The following is a 24,040-nucleotide window of genomic DNA, read 5'->3' as shown; positions in this document are numbered from 1 at the left end:
AGCCCTGTCAGATAGGAATACGGTGTGATCCACAGTCATTTTAAATTTTCCAGTAGTTGCATTAAAGCAAGTATAAAGAAACCGGTGAAATTAATTGTCATAATATATTTTAGCTAATCCAATATTTCCCAAATATTATTATCTCAATGTGTAATCACTATAAAATTATAAATATGACATTTAAGTTTAGTTCCCCACCACCACCACCAAAGTTTTGGAAATCTAGTATGTTTTTTACACTCAGAACACATCTCAGTTCAGACTAGCCATGTGTAAAGTGCTTGAGGGCCACCTGTGACTAGTACTGGTCACCATATCGGATAGTCCGACTGGACATATAATGATCAACTTTCAAGCACAGCTTTGGGAAGGGGAAGGAAACTAACAGTTATTAAGCACCTACAGTTTCCAGGTACTGTGTTGGTACTTGACAGGCATTTCTTACTGAAGCCTCCCAAAGTAGATATTATTATGCTGATTTTACAGATGAAGGGCCTGAGCCCCAGAGGGGTTAAATAACTTGCCCAAGGTCACACAGTAAGTCTGGCTGAAAAGCCTTCGCTCTTCCCATATCATCGCACTGCCTCACCTGTTCTCTCTTCCTCCCTTCAATCCATTATAGATTATATTTTAGAATGATGGAAGTACTCAGATTTACCACCTAATCTGGAAGCAATTGGTTTGGCCTCTATGTCTGGTAAAATTCTCAGAATGTTGACTCCAGGCAAAGGTCCCTTTGTTAAGTGGTTTCCTCTGAATTCCCATTGGCCTTTCTGGCCCTTCTTGGCCTGTAATGCATTCCCTCCCCTGGCCAGGAAGATCCCCCCAGGCTTCAGAAGGTCTTGCTCAGATCATCCTTGTGATCACCCCTTCTCCTGCCCTGGTGATGTCTAGGAGGTCCCTTGCTTAATAACCTTCTACCTCCAGTCTCACCTAGTCCCCTCTGCCCTGAAAGCCTGTTAACTTCATCCTCATAAGATAGAAAGCCCCACAACAGCTCACTCCAATGACCACACCCATCTTCCCACCTCTTCCTCTTCCTAAACTCTTAGTCCCTACCAGGAGAATGGCTTACCCACCCAGATCCTTCTTCCTGATTGAGAAAAGCTTCAGTTCTCTGATCTTTTGCAAAGAAGAGGTAGCCCAACCTAATTCTTAAGCTTTCTGACCAATAGTCCAACCCCCCTTGCCCCAAATTCTTTTTTTTTTAATGTTTGCTGATTGGGGCTCCAGTGTGGCTCAGCCGGTTGAGTATCCAACTTCAGCTCGGGTCCTGATCCCACAGTTTGTGAGTTCAAGTCCTGTATCAGTCTCACTGCTGTCAGCAAAGAGTTCACTTCCAATCCCATGTCTCCCTCTTTCTGTCCCTCCCTTGTTCATGCTCTCTCTCTCTCTCTCTCTCTCAAAACTAAATAAAACATTAAAAAATAATAAAATAAAATAAAATAAAATAAAATGTTTGTTTATTTTGAGAGTGAGAGAATGTGCCCATGCACCAGTAGGGGAGGGGCAGAGAAAGAGGGAGAGAGAATCCCAAGCAGGCTCCGAGATGTCAGCGCAGAGCCCGATGTGGAGCTAGATCTCACCAACCGGGAGATCATGACCTGAGCAGAAATCAAGAGTCTGACACTTAACTGACTGAGCCACCCAGGCACCCCTCCCCAAATTCTTGATAATGATGCATTCTTCAGTTTCCCCTCAAAGGAGATGCTTTCATTTTGCCATCATAACACTGTTGAAATTCCAAGAGAAATGACACACACTTTTTTTTTTTTTAAAGGGATATAATTTCCAGCCAGGTAAAAGGAAGGTCATTGTCTCAGATTTTCCCCTTCCAACACCAGTAATAACTTCTCTCCCACAGTCTGTAGGTACTGAATTTTCCTAAGCAGGGCCTGAGTTCTTCTGTGTCTTCTATTCTCTGTTGTCTGTCTGTCTGCAGTAAGGGTCTGAGCCAGGCGGGGCTTCCTCTGTTCTCGCCGCCATTGTGATAGCTACAAATTGCTGCTGGTAAAATCGACACCCTTCTTCAAAAGACAAGACTTGGCAGACAGCGGGCGAAAACCCAACGCATGGTTTTAAATAGCACACCTCGATCCTCAAACCCAGCCGCTCCCTGCGATGCGGTTGGCAGCAGGAAGTTTGTTGTGACAAGGCTTCTCACGGGTAAATACCCGAGGTTGCTACCTTCGCGTAATAGAATCAGACCCATCCATGTTGCTCTCCCAACACCTAAAAGGAACACAGCTCCCTTCACAGTTTAAAAATACCTGTTTTTGCCTTAAACCCAAGATCTTAGTGATCTGATCTTCTGTGATCTATTTAAGTTTTCCCACCTCACAGCTGGTCAGTGTTTTACTACAAGACTCAGGGTTTCCCTTCCTTGCAGCCTCTGGCAGAGGGAATTGCTATGTTTCCCAAGGGACCGTAGAGGGGAGCCCGCCTTTACATCTCAAGCTACCCTGTGATGCCCATCATGGCCATTTAGCATCTTCTGACGGGCACAGCCATCTTGCCCCGTGGCCTCATTTTGGACACTTGGCATCTTTCTTCAGCTCACCAACTCTAGGCAAATGGGTGCAGATTTCAGGCTCCTGCCTGGCTATTTTCTTGTTCTTGTTGGGATCATTGAGCCTCTGGTTCCTTCAGCCAGCAGTCGAATGTGAGCGAGAGCCAGGATTCTGGGCCCGCATCTGGAGTCTCTGTGGGGCTGGGGCAAGAGAGATCTGATTCTCTAATCCCTTTCTGAGCTGCTGGTGCCTCCTGCAGGCACCCGCTTGGTTTCTTAGTGATGAGGGGGTGAAGCTGGAATTTCACCCATCTCCATGGGATCCCCAAACCCATCTGGTCCACAGCCAGTCAGCCCACTGACCAGCCTCCCACGGCCTCAGGCCGCTCCGTCCAGCTGCCCATTTGGTTAAGTGACGATGAGCACACCCCCTCTTCTTTTACCACCTCCTCTCTACCATGTGTTCATGGGTGCTCCCTGGCACACCCAGCAGCGAGTCTAGCATTTATACACGTTGCGGGAGTGAGATTTTTCCCCTGGACATCCCCTATGCTGTATTCAAGATAGCCCCTGTTCCTCGAACCGTTGTTACCTCTGCTAGCTGAACTTCCTGATGCTGTTCCCATGTTGGGAAGAAAAACCTCAGAGCATCACACCTCCATCACCGACTGGGTACGTCCTGATACAAAGCAGGTGTCTCATTCACTGTCTGAGAAGGAATATTATGAAGAAGGAGTTGAGATCTCAGTTACACCCAGTAATCCCTGTTACATACTTTCCACCCATTCCTTTGGGGATCTCTGGAGGATTACAATTCTGCCCGTCTACCGAGGATGGGCCCGTTGCCTTACCTACCCAGACTAATTGCGGGAAAGTTTTATCCCTTCATTAAGTTGACACAAGGTTAGCATTTTCCAAGTGGATATTGAACTGCAAAATTAAATTGCTAATAATAGCCGACATTATTGAGATTTTCCTATGTGCCATGCACTGTTCTAAGAGTTTTTTTTTTTAATATAATCTCAATTTATCATCAAAACAACACAGTGAAGTAGGTATTATTATTATTAACATTTCTGTTGGAGAAGCTAAGGTAGAGAGGGGTTAAATATCTTGCCCAACATCACATAGTTAAGTGAGTGGCAGAGCTGGATAAACATTCAATAAATGGATTTGTACCGAAGTTACCTGCAGAGCTGCAGAGGTGAATAGAAACACAGTTTGTTGGGTTTCATCTCAAAGGCCCGAACCCTGGCATGTGAACCTTGAATTCAAGAAGACTGAACCCAGCAGAAAAAGTGAGAGAGGTGGAGAAATCAGTGCTGCATGCGTTCAACATGCATTCGCTGACCTGCTGTGTGCCCCACACTGTGCCTGGTTTTAAAAGAAAGCGAAATAAAAGTAAAGGACACTGTGCATGCCCTTGAGGGCCTTCTATGTTTCCCTGAGGGGCAGGGACATGAGCTAGTTTCTGGATCTCTGATTTTACAAGATGGGTCTGTTTTCATTTATTTTAAGATAATGTATAGCTTTGGGGAACCCACTATCCAGGAGGTGATGGATGGATGAATGGATGGATGGATTGGCCAGAACCACATGCCCAAGGCGGCACTTCTGGCTGGAAGCGTTAGCTAGATTTTAAGTTCCAAAGGAACTTGACATGGCGGGGGGAGGGGGGGGGCGCAGGGGGTGACTGGCTCTGTGCCAAACAGGTGCCCAGTCAGGACTGAAATCCTGTGTCTTATCAAGCAGGGGTGGAAGGAGGCAAGTGGCTCTCACGGGAGCTTTTAAACAGGGATGGGAGGCAGGACGGAGAGAACAAAGAGAGGCAGTTGCAGAGAACTGGGTGTGGGGGTCCTGAGTAACCCAAGGCAAGTACAATTGCTCCTATGGGTGAGGGGCCATTCTGTGGGAGAAGCTGGATTCAGAGCCATTTCTTGGTTCTAGTTTCCTTTCTGGTAAAGTACCAATGGTAAGTATGGACTTTGGTAAGTACGCCTCAGAAGTACTGTGTAGTTCTATAGACCACACTTGAGATTGGCTATTATCATAGCCATTATTATTAATGATATGCATCATTGAAAACATTAGTATAAATTACAGAGAATTAGTGATGATATTAGGGATCTCAGACTCAGAGAATCTCAGGGCTGCCAGAGCCATCAGACGCCATCCACTTGAGCCTCCCTCGATGGGTATTAGAATCTTCTGTTCGATATCCATGGAAACTGTTATTAATCTTATTACAAGCAAGACTGTGCATGATGAATTTCAGAATTCACCCCGGCAGGAAGTGGCTCCCTGTACTCCAATCAGATCAAGGCCCGATGGTTATGGCTCTGTGTTCCTGGTGGGCCTTGCGGAGCCATCATTCCTGCCTTCATAAGAAATCCAGAGGCCAGACAGAAAGCAGCTGTGGCCAGAATAGTGGTAGGAAACTGGGTACAGAGCCAGGACCTTAGCTGGGAAAATCTCCGAGGGGGAGATGCTGTCCCCTTGACAAATCAGCCCTGGTCTCCATGACACTGAGAAAAGGCAGGAGGCAAGAAAGGGGCAGGAAACACATGGGAGCCTCTGCAGCCCCTAATGCTCCTTCATGTTCCAAGATCCTCAGTCCCAACAGCAGCAAGGAGGACCTGAAAAATCTCTGACCTCACCCCTGGGCTCCCTCACTTATCACTTCCCCAATCCCTGCTCACCCTTTATCCTTGTTCCAAGTCTGGCATAAAAGCCAAAATCTAACAATGGGACTCTGGAATGACATAAAGGCTACCACCAAGTCCTCCCAGCCGCCTTCTCCATTTCTCTGGGTTAACAGACATTTTCCCTTATAGGATGTAAATGCTCATGGGAAGACTCTGCCAGATGCCAGGTAAATCACCTAGGGACAGTACTTGAGTTAGGGGTGAGTTCTTCCCAATGGGATGGTAGGAGGACCTGAAGCAGCCCGCTGACCAGCCCTTTCCACCTCTCCTTAACATCCAGGTCCCCTCCAGCACAAACATGGTCCCCTCCAGCACAAACATTCTTCCTCTCCACTGGAAGGAATTTTAGAGAAATACTCCACCTCATCCAGCAGTGGATGGCTCGGCAGGCCCCTTGGGTAGAGCTGACACTTCACAGTTACTCGAGGGAGAAGTGAGGTACAGCAGAACACGTAGCTGGGGATAGGGTGACCCCCACGCAAAGAGCCTGGCTTCCATGATGAAGGTAAATGGAGAGGACTGTGGGTCACTGCAGAGGGAGGATGTGGGGAGGGCCCCAACAGCCATCAAGTAAAGGAGTCTAATTCTTCCTTGATCCTCACATTTTTTTGCAGGGTTCTGATGAGACTCTGCCTTCTGAGGAATCCTGCAAACAGGGTTAGGTTAGTTTAGCTTTGGCCAGTATCATTAGGGAAGCAGAGCTTGGGACTTTTCTGGGACTTTTCCTCTTGAGCTCTAGAGCCCTCCATCTCCCCTGAGGTATGGAAAATGGAGATTTGTGCCAGGTATGAGAAAACAAGATACTCTTGCCTGAGCCCCTCCGCCTTTGGTTTGGGGTAGAAAACAAGATGGAGGGGGCTGAGACAAGAGTATCTGATTCCAGGGGTGGTCAACTGGGCTTTCTTCCCTACTTCGAGACTTGTCTGCAGAGTGGTGGGGGAGAAAGCCAAGTGGAGACATTTGAATACATATAGTCCACAGCAGGGCTAGAGAGGTTGTACAGCATCCCGCTGTTTCAAGTAAATTCTTTCAGATGGATTACCATGACTTCCATTCCTTTTTTTTAAGTTGATTTATTTATTTTGAGAGAGAGAGACAGGCAGAGACAGAATCCCAAGCAGACTCTGAACTACCAGCATGGAGCCCTACTCAGGGCTCTAACTCACGAACCATGAGATCATGACATGAGCCAAAATTAAGAGCTGGATGCTTAACCAACTGAGCCACCCAGGCGCCCCATGCCTCCCATTCCTTACCCCAAAACTCAGATTTACACATCACTGCTTTCCCCAGTTTACAGCTTTTCCAACCTGAAGATGTAAGTTATTTATTTGGGATTTTTTTTCCAAGTTCTTATAGAGCTTATGGAGCGGAAGGGGTTCTCAAATGAAACCTTCAGACCCCAGAACTGGTGTTCCCATCACACCATACCCTCCCTCACATACACACACACTCACTCGGCCATTACAGTGATGCCCACCTGCTGCAGAAAATAGAAGTGAAGGCCGAGAAGGCAGCCAGAGGAAGAAAAGAAAATATCCACACAGCAAGAGAACAACCAAGTCTGGGAGAGATACAGAAGGATATAGGGCTCTTGAGAGTTGCAGTATGAGTCTGGGAAGGGTGGCTCTTCTAGGAATGTTCCATGAGCATGAAGATCTCTCAGCCCTCCAGTCCCACCCTGGGTGGGATAGGGTCAGAGACCACGGTCCGCTATTGGCTAAGCAAAGGAAGGGGGGAGGTGAGAGGGATCAGGCAAGCACGAGTAAGGAAGAGGTGAGGGGCAGAATCAGAGGAAAACTTGGGAGGACAAAGCTGTATAGGTCCAGCTCATCTCCCATCCACATCTAGAAGAGGGCACAGAGCAGAGGCCTGGGATGGGCCTCCACCTGGAGTGTCCCTGTAGGCCCACTCCCTAGTGAAGCCAGGAGGCAAGCAGGGGGCCCCCTGAATCTGAGGTCCTTTTCGGGATTCGAGCGTTTGTGCTGTATATGTTTTGATGCTCTTTTTGTTCCCTGTGGGAAGGCAAAGACTCCTGACCCAATATAGGAACAGAGGCCCATTGGGACATCAAAGCTTAGTGAAGGAGGAAAGGGTTGGCTTCTCCATGAACACTAGAGGCTCTAAGGCATAGCCCCACCATCAAATCCACTTGTCTCTTCTGGGTCTTCATGAAGGGATGGACACCAAATGACTGGAGAATGGCTGAGGGTGATGAGCCCCTGGCCTTCCAGATTATTCCAGGGTAAATTTATTGAGGGGAGAGCTGTTGCACAGAAGAACAGAAGTGTTTCAGAAAGTTTTACAGAATCTGAGTTGGCCTTGAAGTAGCTAGGGAAGGGCAGACTCAGGACTCTCCCTTCTTGGTTGTGAGGCACCATAGATAGCAAAGTTCTTCGCAGAACACAAAGGACTGCGCAAGCAGGGAAGAGGGAACTCATCTTACTTGCCAAACAGAGGAATAAGCATCCATGTGCTATTTCTTATAATCCTCACCCATGACACACAGGTTGGATCACCCATTTTACCACCTAGAAAACTGAGACGCAGAGAGGATAAACAACATGCTGCAGGTCATAGAACTAGTTAGGGGAAGAGCTGGGTAATCAGTCAGTCACTGGAGGTGCCCCAAAGTTACCTAACAACAGCAAAGGACATTAGAATCTCAGTGAATCATCTGGAAGGATGATGCGAGCCACAAGGGTTAAAAGAGGACATGTAACATTAAAAAATGGAAGACATGGACAAATCTATTGGACAGATATGTAATGCCTTCTCTGTGTCTGTCCCAGTGCCTGTGTGATGAAAAGTAGAAGGCTGTCCTCAAAGTCCTTAAACATCCTGACAAACTGAGGCCTATTGGCTTTTTTGTTCTTGCTTTCTCCAATGTGGGGGCTGGAGAGAGGAGTAAGCCAGCAGGCCCAATGGGGCAAGTGCACTGCATACCCTCTCCTTCAAGGGAGTGGAGTCTTTTTCAGTATTCTCATCTGTAAAATGGCCATGGCGTCTCTCTACCTCCAAGGATTTCTGTGTTTGTAAATCACAGAGCTCTATGTTGATACACAAATAACCCAGAGCATTTGAGAAATCACCAATTCATGATGATTAACGACATGGATCAATGATAACACTGTTATAAATTACAGAACACTAATGATTATGTGGGTATTAGGCCCAGAGTCTTGGGGCTGGAAAGATCAGAGGTCTCCAAGTAAGCCCTCCTCTGTTCATCAATATCCCTGCCAGGTGGTTATTCTGATTACAAATGATTCCATACTTTTAATTTGTAAGTCCTCCAAGGACAAGAACACATGAACTCATTCCCTGTGCTCCGACGAACTCAGTGCTTAATGATTATGGCTCTAGCTTTGTACAGACTCCACCATTCCCGCTCCTTAGGAGACCCCCGAGTCTTTACTGAAGACAACTCCCAGAATATTCTGTGGTCATCACTGGAGTAGAAAAGCACAGAGAAAGGGCCCCAGTGTGGGGAGTCTTAGGGATTGTCCCCTTGCCAGATCAGCTCTTGTCTCTGTGGTGTGTGGGAAAACAAGACAGGAAGAGGGGGCAGGGCACTGGGTGACATCCGAAGCCCCAGCAAGTGAATGTTTTTTCTGCAACGACTTTCACTACCAACTGTGAGATCCAGCAAAGCTGCCCACCACCTGCCAGGTACACAACCCAGGCCACTGACAGGATGCCTGTACTCTTGGGTCCCCACTCTGAAGACAACAACCCCCTCCCACCAGTAATTTATTAATTCTCCCATTACCCTTAATCAAGGACTAGGAGAATGAAGTTTCAAAACAGTAATGAAATCCCAGGACCTCAATATGAATCCCTATTTAGCCCCTTCCACATCCTTCCTAATGGCCTGACATTCTGGCAGATACATTTGTCCCTTTGGTTCTTGCCCTATTACCATGTAGAAGCTCAAAGAAAACCCTGCCAGGTGTCTAGCAAATCGACTGGTGTCAGGCCCCTCCCTGACATACTGAGGAGCATTCTTCAGAGGGAAGGGGGAAGAGCCAGGGATATCCCTCAAAATCCCACCCACCCCCAGCCTCCCCTCATTGCCCACGTGTCTGTGGCACAAGTACCATGCACCCGTTTGGATGGAAAGGAAAAAAAGGACCATCCAAATCTCCTGAACCCGCACACCAATCACGAGTCCTGACAGTCAAGGTCGTGAAGCCTTTATTAAATCTGTCTACCTGACCTGAGGTCTGTGGGGCTCAGTCACCTCTGCGTGACTGGCCAGGCCCCTTGACCCCACAGGCCTTCACAGAAGGGCGGTTTGAGGAACAAGATACTGCACAAAAGAGGGAGAATATACTCATGTGAAGAGCCAAGTTTCCATGTTGATGGTAAGTGGAAGAGCCTTTGGGTCTGAGCTGAGCTCTGAGGAGGGCAAGGGACCCATCCTTTTCACTGCTACAAACACCTACAGCGGGGTTCCTGCTCACGCCCAGCCCTCTCTCCTGAGGAATCCTGTGAGCCTTGACTTTGAAGGAACCTTAACCCCCGAGGGCTGTGTCTTCTCCTGCTGCCTGGACCAAGCTCAGATCTCCTCAGTGAAGGGAGAGTACTCAGTACCTTGAGGGGGAAACGGGTGTGGGCAATGCATGGACCAAGAAAAGAGCCCCAGGTCCTGCTCGCAGACCCTTTTCCAGATAGCTAACACTGGGGTGAAGGCTGGGAAGGCAGGAGCCTGGGAAGGTCCTGCTGGGATGGGACTCCTGGAAGGTGACTTTCTAGTGGCTAGATGACCGCGTGCACAAATAGCCTCCACACTCTTGGTTATGCTTGACTGATGATCGTGGGCAGTGACCAGTCCTGTGAAAGCAAAAGGAAATGAGAGGAAACTTGATACACAGAGAGGCGGCCAAGTTAGAACCACAAGCAGTGTGTGCCACACCTGTTTTCAAAAGACACTCCCATTCGCGTGGAGGTTCTGACTTAGGCGTTACTATAACGTCGCGTTTCAGGTGAGAGCAAATTTCGCAAAGGGTTCCCTGGTCCCCCCACCCCGCCCCCGCATCCCGAGCTTAGATGGGAGCCCCTGGCCCTTGCAGAGGAGGTCTCCTGACCCCAAGCTTCCACCCCTCACGCTGGGAAGGGAGGTGAGAAACGGAACATCCCTCAAAACCCGGGGGGAGCCAGCCTACGAGAGGAGAGGGGCGGCCGGGACACTCACCCCGGCGCCGGGGAACACGGGGCACGGGGCCGGGCGGGGCAGGGCGGCTCCGCTAGGCTAGTCCGGGTCCTCGGAGTCCTGCGCTCTTTCATGGCCTGCAGGCGGCGAGTCCTCCGGAAGGGAGAATGGAATCCTGCCACGGGAGACCAAACACAGAGGTAGAGGGAGAAAAGGGGGCGGAGTTGCGAGGGTGAGCCCGAGGCGAGGGGAGGGGCTCAGCCCTGCAGCGCGGGAGCCACGCCCTGAGGGGACAGAGCTGTGGCCCTGGGGACGCCAAGGCCGCAACTTCTGCAACCAACCTGAGGTAAGGGAGGGGGCGCCCAGTTCCCCACATCCTGGGTCTCGGGGTTTTTCCTGCATCCTTAAGGCAGTTCTGATCTTCCCTGGATAGGGAGAGTGCGTATAAGCCGGGTTGTCATCTAAGAAGTCAACTCAGAGCGGTCGCGGAGAAACTGAACCAGGGGCGGCCCGAAATTAACCGCCAACGGCCGGGCTCAAGCCGTTGGCCACGCCCACCGCCCCTTCCCCAGAGCCCTCCTCCAATCAGAGGCCAAGCTCCTCCCCCTGCCCGCTCCCGCTCCCCCGAAACTCCGCAACCTGCCAAAGGTCCTGGGTTTGGCAGTTTGCGGACCAGTGTAGGTGGGGGAGGGCCTGGAATCCGCGGAGCGCGTGGGCTGCCTAGGAGCCTTGGCCCTTGGAACAGGTGGTGGCAGGGTGGAAGGGGACGGAGCCCCTGGGCCTCCTGCTTTATATTTACCAGGCCGTGGAATCCCAGGATTTCTGTGCTTCCTGAGTTCTTACTTCCCTTTTATCTTACCTCAGAGGAAAGCACCATCCAGAAGGCACTTGCCCTGAGGTCTCACAAGAGTTAGAGGCACAACTGCAATTCAGACCCTACTAAGGCCAATTTCTGACATTTTCCACCCAACCAAAGACCCTCTACTAGAGAGAAACGCTTGACCAGGCTCATCCAGCTCATGGGGCCTCAGAACCCTGAAGAAAGCTTTGCCATTGTCTCCTGCTTCCCCTGTCCCCTTCTGCAAGGCCTGGGGAACCAGGTTCTCACTCAGACCCGCAGAGGCTGGTTGGAGGGGAGCTCGTCTGTTAATATTTCCTGGGCACTTATTTTGAAAGACTCCCTCCTGGAAAGTTCAACATGCATCATCATACCTGAGCATCCCAGATTCCTTTGTAAAAAATTGACAGAATTCACATAAGGTTCACCATTTTAAAGTGTACAGTTCAATGGCTTTTATTACATTCACACTGTTGTGCAACCATTACCACTATTGAATTCCAGAACATTTTGTCACTCCCCGCAAAAGAAGCCCCATAGAAGCCAAGCGGTCACTCCGTATTCTTTGCTTTAGCCTAGAGCAACACGTAAGCCGTTTTCTGTTTTGACGGATTTACCTCTTCTGGACACTTCGTGTGAACAATATCACACAACATATGATCTTTTGTGTCTGGCTGTCTTTTACCTAGTATAGTGTTTTCAAGGTTTCTCCATGGTGTAGCATGTACTAGTACTTCATCCTTTTTAAGCCTAAAGAATACTCCCCTGCATGATTACACCTTATTTTGTTTATCCATTCCCGTCGATGGACTTTTGGGTTGTTTCCACTCTTTGATTTTCATGACTAACTCTGCTATAAACATTTGTGTACGCGTTTTTTTGTTTGAATGTATGTTTTCAGTTTTTTTGGATATATGCTTGGGAGTGGAATTGCTGGGTCATATGGCAATTCCGCATTTAACTTTTTTTGAGGGATTGCCAAAATGCTTTCCACAGTGGCTGCACCATTTTACATTCCTACCAGCGATGCATGAAAGTTCAGGTTTCTCCTCATCAATGCTGGTTATTTTCATTAAAAAAAAAAAAGTTTATAGCCATCCTAATAGGTGTGAAGTGGTATTGCACGGTGGTTTTGATTTGCATTTCCTTTGTTGTTGTTTGTTTGTTGCATGGCTTTTCTGAGCTAGTTTTGTAGTTTGTATCCTATGACAGTTTGTCATGTGTGGCCACTAAAGTCTGTTCTGTTAGATTTATGGTCAGCTAGTGATTTCACAGAAATTTCCTTAAATACTTGGAACTAAAAAAAACAAAAAAACCCACAAAACCTCCCAGTCTTAGTGGATGGTGCGTGTGTGCATGTGTGTGTGTACGTGTGTTGGGACATGTATTCAACACTCAGCTAGACAATTTACAACTGTGTCTCAGCCTTTGCTTCCTGCTTGTGCAGAGCCTGAAGATTAGTCAGAGATAAGGGCTTAGGGCCTTCTCAGGTCTTTTCTGAGCCCTGGGTATTTGCATGGCTTTCTGGATTCCCAGAAATGTGTGGCAGCATTCCAAAATCCTTATTCTCATTCCCTAGCGTTTCTCTTCCAGGCTTTTAAGTTAGACTATTGTTTTCCCCAACTGTTATTCCCTGCCTGAGGAAGCAGCAGCAAACACATTTGACTTTAAGTATTTTTGACAAATTCTCCCTGGGTAGCTGCTTCAACCCTGGGATCATTCTGAGGTAGATGAAATAAAGTCAGCTGTTTGAGACAGCTCTTCCAGGAGTCACCAGACAGGTCAAGACAAAAACCACAACTGGTTGAGAATAAGGTCTCTTCTGTTCCCTCTGGTTCCAGGTATATACTGGGAATACCAACTGTTGCCTTCAGGTCACTACCAAGTTGGGGAGTGGGAGATGGTACCAGGTAGGTTAAAATATCTTATTTATCGAGGCTCATATGTGTTTTTCTTGAATAATCATTCCCATGCTTGCTGTATGACACTGATCAGATTCCCCAAAATGTTGATTCTCACAGTTTTTGCCAGATTATTCATTGCTTCTGTGGAGGAACAAACTTCTGGAGTTCCATACTCCACCATTTTTGCCGACATCACACTCCCTATATCCCTTTTAGGTAACTACTCATTAGGAGCTAAGTTCCTGAGAAGTTTAGTAACTTGCCCATGTTGTATCCAGTAACACGAAGAAAAAGGATTTGGACACAGATCATCTGACTCTAGAGTCTGTTATATCCAATTGTAGCATTTGTCCACTCAGTCAAGAATATTAATAATTCTACATCTACTAAGTGCTAGGTGTAGTTCTAGAAATTCAAGATTACCTCATAGTACAAAATAGCAACTATTCGGGTCCCTGAGAACTTGTACTTTTATGGAAGGAAGGTCATGACAGACATTTAATAGATATTTGATATTAGAACTTCAGAAGTGCTATGGAATAAAGAAATTGAGATATTTATTTTATATAAGGACTGTTATGGGAGTGGGGTGTGTATAATTTTTTAACATTTATTTTGTCTTGGTTGCAAATTTTATAGAAAAGTTGCAATAGTAGTACATGAATTCCTATATATGCTAAAGCAGATCTATTCATGGTGAATATTTTGCTAGATTTGCTTTATCTCTCTCTCATTTGATAGTAAGTTGTATTACATTGTGCCTGTTTACTCCTTCATAATTAATTATTTCCTAAGAATTAGGAAATTCTCTTATACAAGCACAGGGTAGTTATCAATTAGGAAAGTTAGCATCTATACAATAGTATTATATAATCAACAACTTATATCCTGAATCTAAATTATGTTATGTCCTCTCATTTGACTGATTATCACATACATTCTTTATCTGTGGTAATAGTCTTTGTTCTGAAATCTACTTAGTTTCATAGTGGTATAGGTACTCCGGCTTCCTTTTGATTAGTATTAGCACTGTTTATCTTTCCCCATTTCTTTACCTTTTTAAATTTTTTTAAATGTTTATTTATTCAGAGAGAGAGATAGAGAACAAGTGAGGGAGGGGCAGAGAGATCCAGAGACAGAGAATCCCAAGCTGGCTCCACACTGTCAGTGCAGAGCCTGACACAGGGCTTGAAACCGCAAGCCATGAGACCATGACCCAAGTGGAAACCAAGAGTCAGACATTGTAACTGACTGAGCCACCCAGATGCCCCTTCCCATTTCTTTGCCTCAACTTATCTGTATCTTTATATTTAAAGCAAGTTTTGTGTAGGCAGCAGTAGTGGGGATTTCTTTTTTATGCATTTGAGCAATCTCTGCCTTTTTATTGGAGTGTTTAAACCATTTACATGTAATGAGTTATTGATATGGTTAGGTGTAAGTATATCATCTTGCGGTTTGATTTCTATCTGTTCCATGTCTGTGATTTTTATTTTCCTCTTTATCTTGCTTTATTTTTTTTTTAATTTTTTTTTCAATGTTTTTTATTTTATTTTTGGGACAGAGAGAGACAGAGCATGAACGGGGGAGGGGCAGAGAGAGAGGGAGACACAGAATCGGAAACAGGCTCCAGGCTCCGAGCCATCAGCCCAGAGCCTGATGCAGGGCTCAAACTCACGGACCGCAAGATCATGACCTGGCTGAAGTCGGACGCTTAACCGACTGCGCCACCCAGGCGCCCCTATCTTGCTTTATTTTAAAGTATTTGAACATTTTACTCCATTTTCTCTTTTGTTGGCTTATTATATACAATTCTTTGTTTTTGCCATTTTAGTGGTTGTTTTAGGATTTATAGTACACATCATTAACTTGTTACAATTTACTTTCAAGTGATTCTATACTACATCATATATATTATAGGAATCAACTTCTCCATAGTGTATTTTCATTTATCTCCTAGTAGCCTTTATGCTATCTATGCCATACTGTTCACTTTTACATATATTATAAACTCCACACTACAATGTTTTCTCTTAAATGTAACTAACTTTAAAGGGATTTAAATAATAAAATAAAATCCTACATATTTATCCATAAAGCTACCATTTTCAGTGCTATTTATTCCTTTGTGAAATTTTATATTTCCATCTGGTATAATTTTCCTCTGCCTGAAGGATTTCTTTTAACAAATCTTGTAATGTGGTTCTACAGGCATGAATTCTTTCAACCTCTGCATGCCTAAAAATCATATTTATTTGCATTAGTTTTTTAAAGATGCTTTCACTGGGAATTGAATACTAGGTTGACAGTTTACTTCTTTTAGTACTTCAAGATGTTTCACAGTCTTCTTACTTGCATTGTTTCTCACTAGAAATCTTCTGGCACACTTGTCTTTTTTTCTTCTTCATATAAGGTGTATTTTTCTCTGGTTGCTTTTAAGGGTTTCTTTATCACTGGTTTTGAGTAATTTTATTATGATTTGGCTTAGAGTGGTTTTCTTCGTGTTTCTTGTGCTTAGAGTTTGTTAACCATCTTGAGTATGTGAGTTAGTTTTTATCATGTTTTGAGTATTTTAAGCTAATATTTCTTCAGGGTTTTTTTTTTTGTATGTCCCTTTTCTATCCTTTCCTTTGGGGATTCCAATTATAGATATAGTAGGCAGCGTGAAGTTGTACTACTGTTCACTGATACTCTTTTCATTTTCTTTTTTATTATGATTTTTTCTGTGTATTTCATTTTAGATTGTTTCCATTGCTGTCTTAAATTCACTAATCTTTTCTTCTTTAGTGTCTGATCTGTTGTTAATCCTATCCAGTGTGACTTTCACATCAAGCATTGTAGTTTTCCTCTCTAGCTGTTCAATTTGGGTCTTTTTTTTTTTTTTTTTTTTTTTTTTTGCATCTTGTGTCTCTCTACTAACTTTTTGAACATATTGATTACAGTTATAATAACTATCTTAATGTCTTTGTCTGCTACCTCTAACAATGCACCCAGTTATGGCTTGTTTTAATTAATTGACTTTCCTCCTCATTATAGGTTATATTTTCCTGCTTTTCTACAGGCCAGGTAATTTTTTATTGGACATTATGAATTTTAATTTGTTTTTGTATTCCTATAACTATTCCTGAACTTTATTCTCAGATGGAGTTAAGTTATGTGGAAAGAGTTCAGTCCTTTCAGGTTTTGCATTAAAGATTTGTCAGATAAAGCCAATGCAGTGTTCAGTCTAGGGCTAATTATCCCCCACCTTTGAGGCAAGATCCTTCTGAGTACCCTATACAATTCTACATGAATTATGAAGCTTTCTAGTTCAGCGGCTTGGAGCAGACACTACTCTTGGTCCTGTGACAGTACCTGGAGATGTTTCTGCTTATCCTTTTAAAAGGTTCTTTCTGTGGTTTGGGTAGTGTTATGATCTGAATGTTTGTTTCCTCTCAAAATGCATATGTTAAAATCCTAGCCCCCAAAGATGATGGATTAGTAGGTGGGGCCTTTGGGGAGTACTTAAGTCATGAGCATGGAACTCTCATCATGGGATTGGTGCCTTATAAAAGAAGAGAGCTGCCTGGCCCCTTTCAGCATGTGAGGACTACACAGTGAGAAGTGGACCACCAGAAAAGGGCCTCACCCAACCATGCCAGCATCTGGGTCCTAGACTTCCAGCCCCCAGAACTGTGAGAAATAAATTTCTGTTGTTTATAAGCTGCCCAGTAATGGTATTTTGTTATAGCAGCCTGAATGGACTGAGACAGGTAGTTTCCTCACACAAGTGTGCTGATGAGCATTCTGTTGAATACGTGAGAGGGACCCTCTGCAGCTCTCCTCTCTCTTGGACTCTGTCCTGTGAGCTGCAGCTCCCTTGATCTCCTCAGACTCTCAGCTTCTTCAGTCAGGCAGGCAGTCCACTGGGTTCCCTGAGCTGGGCCTGGAACTCTCTCCAGGCACTCAACTGATAAAATTGTAGAATTAATCTCCTTTGTTTCCAAGTCTTCAGGATCTTTGACCTTCATGGTTTGATGTCTTGTATGTTTCAAATATTTTGTTCAGACTTTATGTTATTGTTTTAGGAGGGAGAATGAAGTCAGTCCCTTTTTCTCCATCTTTGGAAGGGCTTTTAATTTTTTTAATTTTTTTAAGTTTATTTATTAATTTTGAGAGGGGAGGGGCAGAGAGAGGGGGAGAGAGAGAGAGAGAGAATCCCATGCAAGCTCTGTGCTGTCAACACAGAGCCCAACGTGGGGCTCAATCTCACAAACTCTGAGATCATGACCTGAGCCAAAATCAAGAGTCGGATGCTTAACTATCTGAGCCATGCAGGCACCCCTGGAAGGGCTTTTTAAATTTTTGCTTTTTATTTCTGCTTTTACTGCATTGTAATCAGAGAATTCTGTTTGTAATATTTCTAATGTGGAACCTACTTATGTTTCCTTTGTGATATAACATATGATCAATTTCAATGAATATTTCATGTCTGCTTGAGAAGAAAGTATATTCTTTATTAAAGGGTACAGCATTTAATACATATTTATGGAATCTAATTTAACATTAATGTTGGTTAAGTCTTCTCTATTTAGACTTGTTTTTTGTTCACATGCCCTTCTTGTCCTGAGAGTGGTGTGTAAAACTGTCTTATCGTTATTAATCTATTTCTCCTTGCATTGCTGTCATTTCTATTTCATTGATAAGTGGTTTCTGTGTAATCTGGTACACAGATATTAATAGCTGATATATTTTATTGTAGATTGTGGGTTTTTGCCTTATAATATGTTTTTATTTGTCTTGTTTGATGCTTTTTGGTCTAAATTCTGCATTGTCTAATAGTAAGCTTACTACTATTCTTTAGAGTTGTTCTATTTAAATAGCATAACTTTTCCTATCCTCTTTTATTCTTTAGCCTTTGAATCACTTTGTTTTAAATGTCTCTATCCTATATAGAAGAGACTGGAATTTTGCTTTGTAAAATATTTTGAAAATCTATTTCTTTTACTAGGCAAGTTAAATATCCTTCGCATTTATTTATTTATTTATTTATTTTTAAATGTTTATCTATTTTGAGTGAGAGGGAGGGAGGGGAAGAGAGAGAAAGGGAGAGAGACTCCCAAGCAGGCTCCATACTATCAGCTTTCCATGCTATCAATTTCATGAACTGGGAGATGATGACCCGAGCAAAAACCAAGAGTCAGATTCTTAACCAACTGAGCCACCCTGGTGCCCCTCTCCTTCACATTTATTGACATGACTAATATATTGGTGTCAATTTTATGTTATGCTTACTTTGCTTTTTTCTCTATATGTCCCCTTTGCTTTTTTTTTTAATAAAAATTGTTTTGATATTTACAAAAGTGTACATTTTTGCTCTACTAGTTACCTTTGATTGATATCTTTTAACCTACCCTTATTTAACTTTTATCTCAACTATGAATTATCTGCCTAGATTGTGAATTCTAAATGGTGTCATTTGATTCCTACCTGTTCCTCTTTCTGTCTTCTTTCTTGGCTCGAATTTTAAGTTACATGCTTTCTACTTGGTCACAACCTATGATATTTACAAATTATTTTCCACCTTTGTCCCCGATCCTTGTTTAACTATTAGATCTACATGCTCTAAATATACTTTAAATACACTACACACTCACCATCATTCTCTTTGCCCCCCACTCCCCAGTCATGTCTTGAGCAGACAGAATTCCTCGTCTAGCAGGTTATCTTAAAAGGGCTCATGTGTACAGGATTCTCTCACTCTTTGCATATATAATTTTTCAATAGCCTTGATAATTGAATGATAGCTATATTGCATATAAAGTCCTTGGCTTACAACTCATCTCCTTTCTGTTGGTTATCTGAATATAAAGCTCCATTCTTGCCTTGCTTTACAGGTTGCTCTCGAATATCCTGATGCCAATAGAATTTTTCATACTTTTAGAGGTATTATAACTATTGTGTCTGGAGGCCTTGAGTATTGCTTCTTTTTCTTTCTAGTCTAATTACTGTACAGGCTATATTTCTGAGTTGATCATTCTCAACTTGCCCAGGCACGTGGTTGACCTTTACATAAATTTAAGTTTTCTTCTATTTCCATAAAGTGTTCTTGAATTCTGTTTTTAAAATATTAGTTCTATTCCATTGTTCCCTCGAATTTTTAGGGATACGCCTGTTCCTGAACATGTGAGAAGGGGTGGGATATAGTAGAAAAGCGGAGGGACTGGTTTGAGACGGGAGTGCAGATAATTTGTTTACTCCAACGGGCAGGAAAGCAGAGGGTGTGGACATGGATGCTGACAGGTGGCGTCTAAGGAAGCACACTTCTAATTGCTTTGTTTTTCTCAGTGGTAAGGAAGCAAGATTGAAGCTAACTCTCTAATTTTCCCCACCTGGAAAGAAGAATGGAGACGAGTGTGTTTGCCAAATTTACATCTGTGGTCTGAATGCGAATCCTTTGCCAAAATTTGTGAACTATGTTCCAGAAGGAGTTCTACCTGGTAGAACACCCAGAGCTTCTTCCTCCTGGGATTTGCTCATGTCCAGAGGGACAGAAAACGGCACTGATGGAGAATATGAATGGAGGGAGAGGCCAGGCACATCTCTGATGGGAATCTGGAGGATTGTCTGTGGGAGGTGTGAAGACCTGCTCCATATTGCTTCTGGAGCAGTGAGAGAAAGACATAGGGACATTGACTTTGAGTGAGTATAAGAAAGAAATTTAAGGGACTGGGTAAGGCTGTTGTGTGAGGCAGTGAATCCTCTCTCCCAGGGAGTATTCCTTAAGTGGCTGAACATCATGATGTCAGGGATGTTGGCTTGGAGATTCCTAGTCAGCAGGGTGATTGCCAAATGGTCTCCACAGCAACTCCAACTTGACTATTCACTGTCTCTCTCTATCAAAACCCTCTTGGTCCACTCTACCTTCAACAAATATTCAGAATGCAACCATTTGTAACTTCCTCCATCTGATTCCCCTGGACCAATACATGGTTTTCTCTCTCCTGAATCATTTCAACGGCCTTCTAGATGATTTCTCTGCTTCCTTCTTGGCCCCCACTCTATTCTCAAAACAGCAGTCAGACCTATCCTGTTAAATTGTAAGTCAGATAATGTCACTCCTCTGTGTGAAATTCCACATCGCCCAAAGTCCTAACAATCGTGTTCACGGTCACATGTGATCTTTCCACGCTCTACCCCCCACCCCAGCCAACCTCTGATCTCAACTTCAACTGCACTCTTCCTTGCCCTGTATTCTCTGCTCACGTACACGGGCCTCTGGCTGTTCCTCAGACACGCCAGACATGCTGTCTTTGCCCTCAAAGGGCCTTGGCAATTTCTTCTTCCTGGAATACTTCTGCCTCTGATACTGAGAGAGCTCACTTTTTTTCTGCTTTCTCCTTAGATTTCATTACCTATTCAAAGAGGCTCTGCCTGTCCACACTTTATAAAAAGGCACTTTTCATCTTTTGGTGTTCCTTTATTTTGCACAATAGTATTTATCGCCTACGTATTATATATTTAATTATTTGTTTATATTCTGACTGCCTCGTCTGGCAGTGGCTTTGTCTGTTTCTCACTGCTGAATTCTCAGCGTCTAGAAGGGGCCCAGCACAGACAGAACCGGTGCTCAAGAAATATTTGTTAAGAGAATGAATAAGTGAATAGATGTGATTGTGTTTTCATGAGGAGATGGGATAATGTGACAATCAGCCAGGACTTGTCTCCTTCCTCTTGGAGGCAGGAGAAGGACCAAGGCTTTTAAAACTTGATAATGCTTTCAAATCTTATTGTGTTCCAGTTCCAGGTAAGAGGAAATAAACACATGGCCGCCTCTCTCCCTTACCGAGTATACAACCTAGACAGTACACAGTGCAGCTACCTGAAGTCTCTGAACAGTAAGTACCGGCAAGTGGACTAGGGGGGTAGGGGAGACCAGGAGTCCAAGCACCACCAGACTGGTGGTGGGTGGGGCATATTTTGTACTTGAGTCTCTGCTGAGCAGAACTTAGTGTAGCCTGAAGCCTGAAGTCAGGTGCTTGGTGCAGAGTTGCAGAAGAAACCCTCTGCTTCTGGCTACAGCAGCAGAATAGGGAACTCCTTTATCTATCTATCTATTTATTTATTTAATGTTTATTTATTTTTGAGAGAGAGAGAAAGAGAGAGAGAGAAAGCACGAGCTGGGGAGGGGCAGAGAGAGGGGGAGACAGAGAATCTGAAGCAGGCTCCAGGCTCTGGGCTGTCAGCACAGAGCCTGATGCAGGGCTCAAACTCGTGAACCACAAGATCATCACCTGAGCTGAAGTTGGACCCTTAACCAACCAAGCTATCCAGGTGCCCCAAAGGGAACTCCTATAAATCAGAGCATGCGTGGGGGTGAGGATCCCTGCTTTTTTCCTCTTGTTTTTCTCCACTCTGGTGTCCCAGCCATCAGGAGTCCGTGGCTGGAGTGACAGTGGTGACAAACATGGCTGTCAACGTAAAAAGGCAGGGGCTAGGACTCTGAGGAAGGGAAGCTTATATTCTGGACTCAGGGCGCTCTTTCTTCCTGCTTTGGGGGTCGTATCCCACCGGTACCTCAGGACTCTTGCTATGTGTCACTCTTCCCTGTCAGTTTTTAACCTAGGTCAGAGGGGTTGGGAGTGCAACATGCTCTTGAAGACACAGCAGCTGTCACATTTGGGACCAGTCAGAAAGCCTGGCCCCAGACACCCCCACCCCAATAAATATCCTGTGGCTGAGACCTGCCCATCACCCCACCTAGGCTGTGGCCTCCTCAGATGAGGAGCTGGGCCGGCCCCCTGAACCAGAAGACAGAGAGGGGAGCTAATGAACCACCAGCCTTATAAAAACTGTCATGGTCTCTGGTCAGCCATGACAGCTTAAATACAGGGAGCGGGATAAAGCTGGAGCCCAGGAAGATGGGACAGAGGAGGAGCTGAGACCTGACCTTACAGAATGTTTCAAGGGCACTGAATGGGCCACGCTATGGCATCTGTGATGAAAGATGGGCACTGAGGAGGTAACCTCACTCGACTGTTCAGAGGCTGCATGAAGAGGAAGGTCCTTAGCAGTTAGAAGGGGTGAGTGGGGCAGGGAGGAGCTCATGTTTCTTTACACAGCTTCTGCTAAATGCTTCATATGTGCTATGCCAAGTAAGCCTCACTAAGCCTGGGACGTGGGCTGGGCCACCTATTTCCCAGAAGAGCAAGCTGAGTCCCAGAGCCGTTAAACCTCTGTGTCAAAGGCCACAGTCGTGGTGAGTGACAGGGCTGAGGAAGCCTTCAGTAAACTTACATGCCTCCATCAGAATTGATGTGAATGAAACCCCCCAGATTTCCTTCATTCCTACACTTTTGAATCCCAAACAGGCCATGAACTTGAGAAGACAGAAGCCACCAGCAGTGTGAGGGAGGTGTAGAAATCAAAATATTTCACTGTTCAGTGGTTTGCTGAACACAAGACGCTCCACCCCATGTCATGAGACATGAAAGAACAGGGGCTGGGGCCCTTGGTACCTTCACAGGTCTCCCTGAGGAGCTCGTCTCTGGCTGACAAAGATAGGGGGCGGGTTTTCCACACGTCTCATCTGGTCTCCTTGTCTCTGAGGAGGGCGCTGCCGTCAAGGATGGATTGGCCACAGTTCAGCCCAGGCCAGGGTGGCTGTCACAGCTGGGTGAATTCATGGCGCTCTCGGTGGTTCCCAGACCTGCACGCCTCTCTTAGCAGAGAAAGTGACTAAGGGGAAGAGATTTGCTTTGAGTCCCAACTAAGAATGGGTTAAGACAGACCACTCTTTCTGAGGAAGGGGAAGCCAGAGGAACAAACCCCAGCTTTCGGGTTGCGGGGGGATGCGGTTCTGTGGGCCCGTAGGGGAGGACACGCAGAACGCCCCTATGGGCATGGGCAGGGGGCCACAGAAACTTCTCTCAGAGGCTCAAATCCAGGGGCTTGCTCGGCTCTTCATGGGTGAGGGGCGTGGTCTCAGGACCCCAATTGGTAAACGGCAATGGAGAAAGATCTAGCTCAGGGGCTGTGTATTTATAAGCTGCGAATTACTGAGTAATTAAATACATAACACATAGAACCGGGGAGTAGACGTGCTAACAGCCTCCCTTATGTTAATTGTATGTGTCACTGAGCACATCGGCATCAACTGCTTCATATTCATGGTAATAGTCAGTGTGTAGGGTTCTAGAACCTCTAGACCGGCACTCAGAGGCCATCCAGCTTGGTCTCCCATATCTGATATTAGAATTCTCGGGGCGCCTGGGTGGCGCAGTCGGTTAAGCATCCGACTTCAGCCAGGTCACGATCTCGCGGTCCGTGAGTTCGAGCCCCGCGTCGGGCTCTGGGCTGATGGCTCAGAGCCTGGAGCCTGCTTCTGATTCTGTGTCTCCCTCTCTCTCTGCTCCTCCCCCGTTCATGCTCTGTCTCTCTCTGTCCCAAAAATAAATAAACGTTGAAAAAAAAAAATTAAAAAAAAAAAAAAGAATTCTCATGGCTACTGTTCGTGCCAGGGAGCGCTGATATTATCTTGAGTAGTAACGAGCACACAACAATGGGCAGAATTCATCTGGGGACTGGTGCCCATCCCCCTCCGGGCAGCCTGGGAGACAGGATCCATTCCTGCCTGGTGAACAGTGCATGATCCCACATTTCCCAAATACCTCTTGTCAGAATGGAATGCCCAAGGGCACCTGGGGGGCTCAGTCCATTGAGTGTCTGATTTTGGCTCAGTCATGATCTTGCGGTTAGTAAGTGCAAGCCCCACATCCAGGTCACTGCTGTCAGCCTGTCAGCACAGAGCTGGCATCAGATCCTCTGCACTTCCCCTGTTTACACTCTACCAAAAATAAATAAATATTAAAAAAAAAAAACTTAAAAAAAAAAAAAGAATGGAATGCCCAAACTTGGGTGAGGCACTGGGTCAGAACAGACATAAGCTTAGGT

At 45.2% G+C, this 24,040-nt stretch overlaps 2 long non-coding RNA genes across 4 annotated transcripts; one reads left to right on the top strand and one right to left on the bottom strand.

Moving 5' to 3' along the window:
* Window positions 1-1,568: 1,568 nt before the first annotated feature.
* LOC123385358 lies at window positions 1,569-10,944 on the bottom strand. 2 transcript variants are annotated; one of them, XR_006597738.1, is made up of 4 exons: window positions 10,711-10,944; window positions 10,412-10,544; window positions 3,102-10,050; window positions 1,569-2,710 (listed from the first exon to the last, which is right to left on the bottom strand). It is a non-coding gene; the product is annotated as an uncharacterized LOC123385358 (long non-coding RNA). The 2 variants fall into 2 exon arrangements; XR_006597739.1 differs by having other exon boundaries at window positions 1,569-3,218; window positions 3,698-10,050.
* LOC123385359 lies at window positions 10,543-23,461 on the top strand. Of its 2 annotated transcripts, none has more exons than XR_006597740.1 (4): window positions 10,543-10,715; window positions 13,049-13,117; window positions 20,889-20,985; window positions 21,960-23,461. It is a non-coding gene; the product is annotated as an uncharacterized LOC123385359 (long non-coding RNA). The 2 variants fall into 2 exon arrangements; XR_006597741.1 differs by lacking the exon at window positions 10,543-10,715 and adding an exon at window positions 10,937-11,114.
* The last annotated feature ends 579 nt before the right edge of the window (window positions 23,462-24,040 follow it).

Source organism: Felis catus, chromosome B2, assembly GCF_018350175.1.
Source record: "Felis catus isolate Fca126 chromosome B2, F.catus_Fca126_mat1.0, whole genome shotgun sequence".
Taxonomy (NCBI): domain Eukaryota; kingdom Metazoa; phylum Chordata; class Mammalia; order Carnivora; family Felidae; genus Felis; species Felis catus.
Note: the sequence above shows the minus strand (reverse complement) of the source record. Positions and strands in the feature narration are given on the sequence as shown.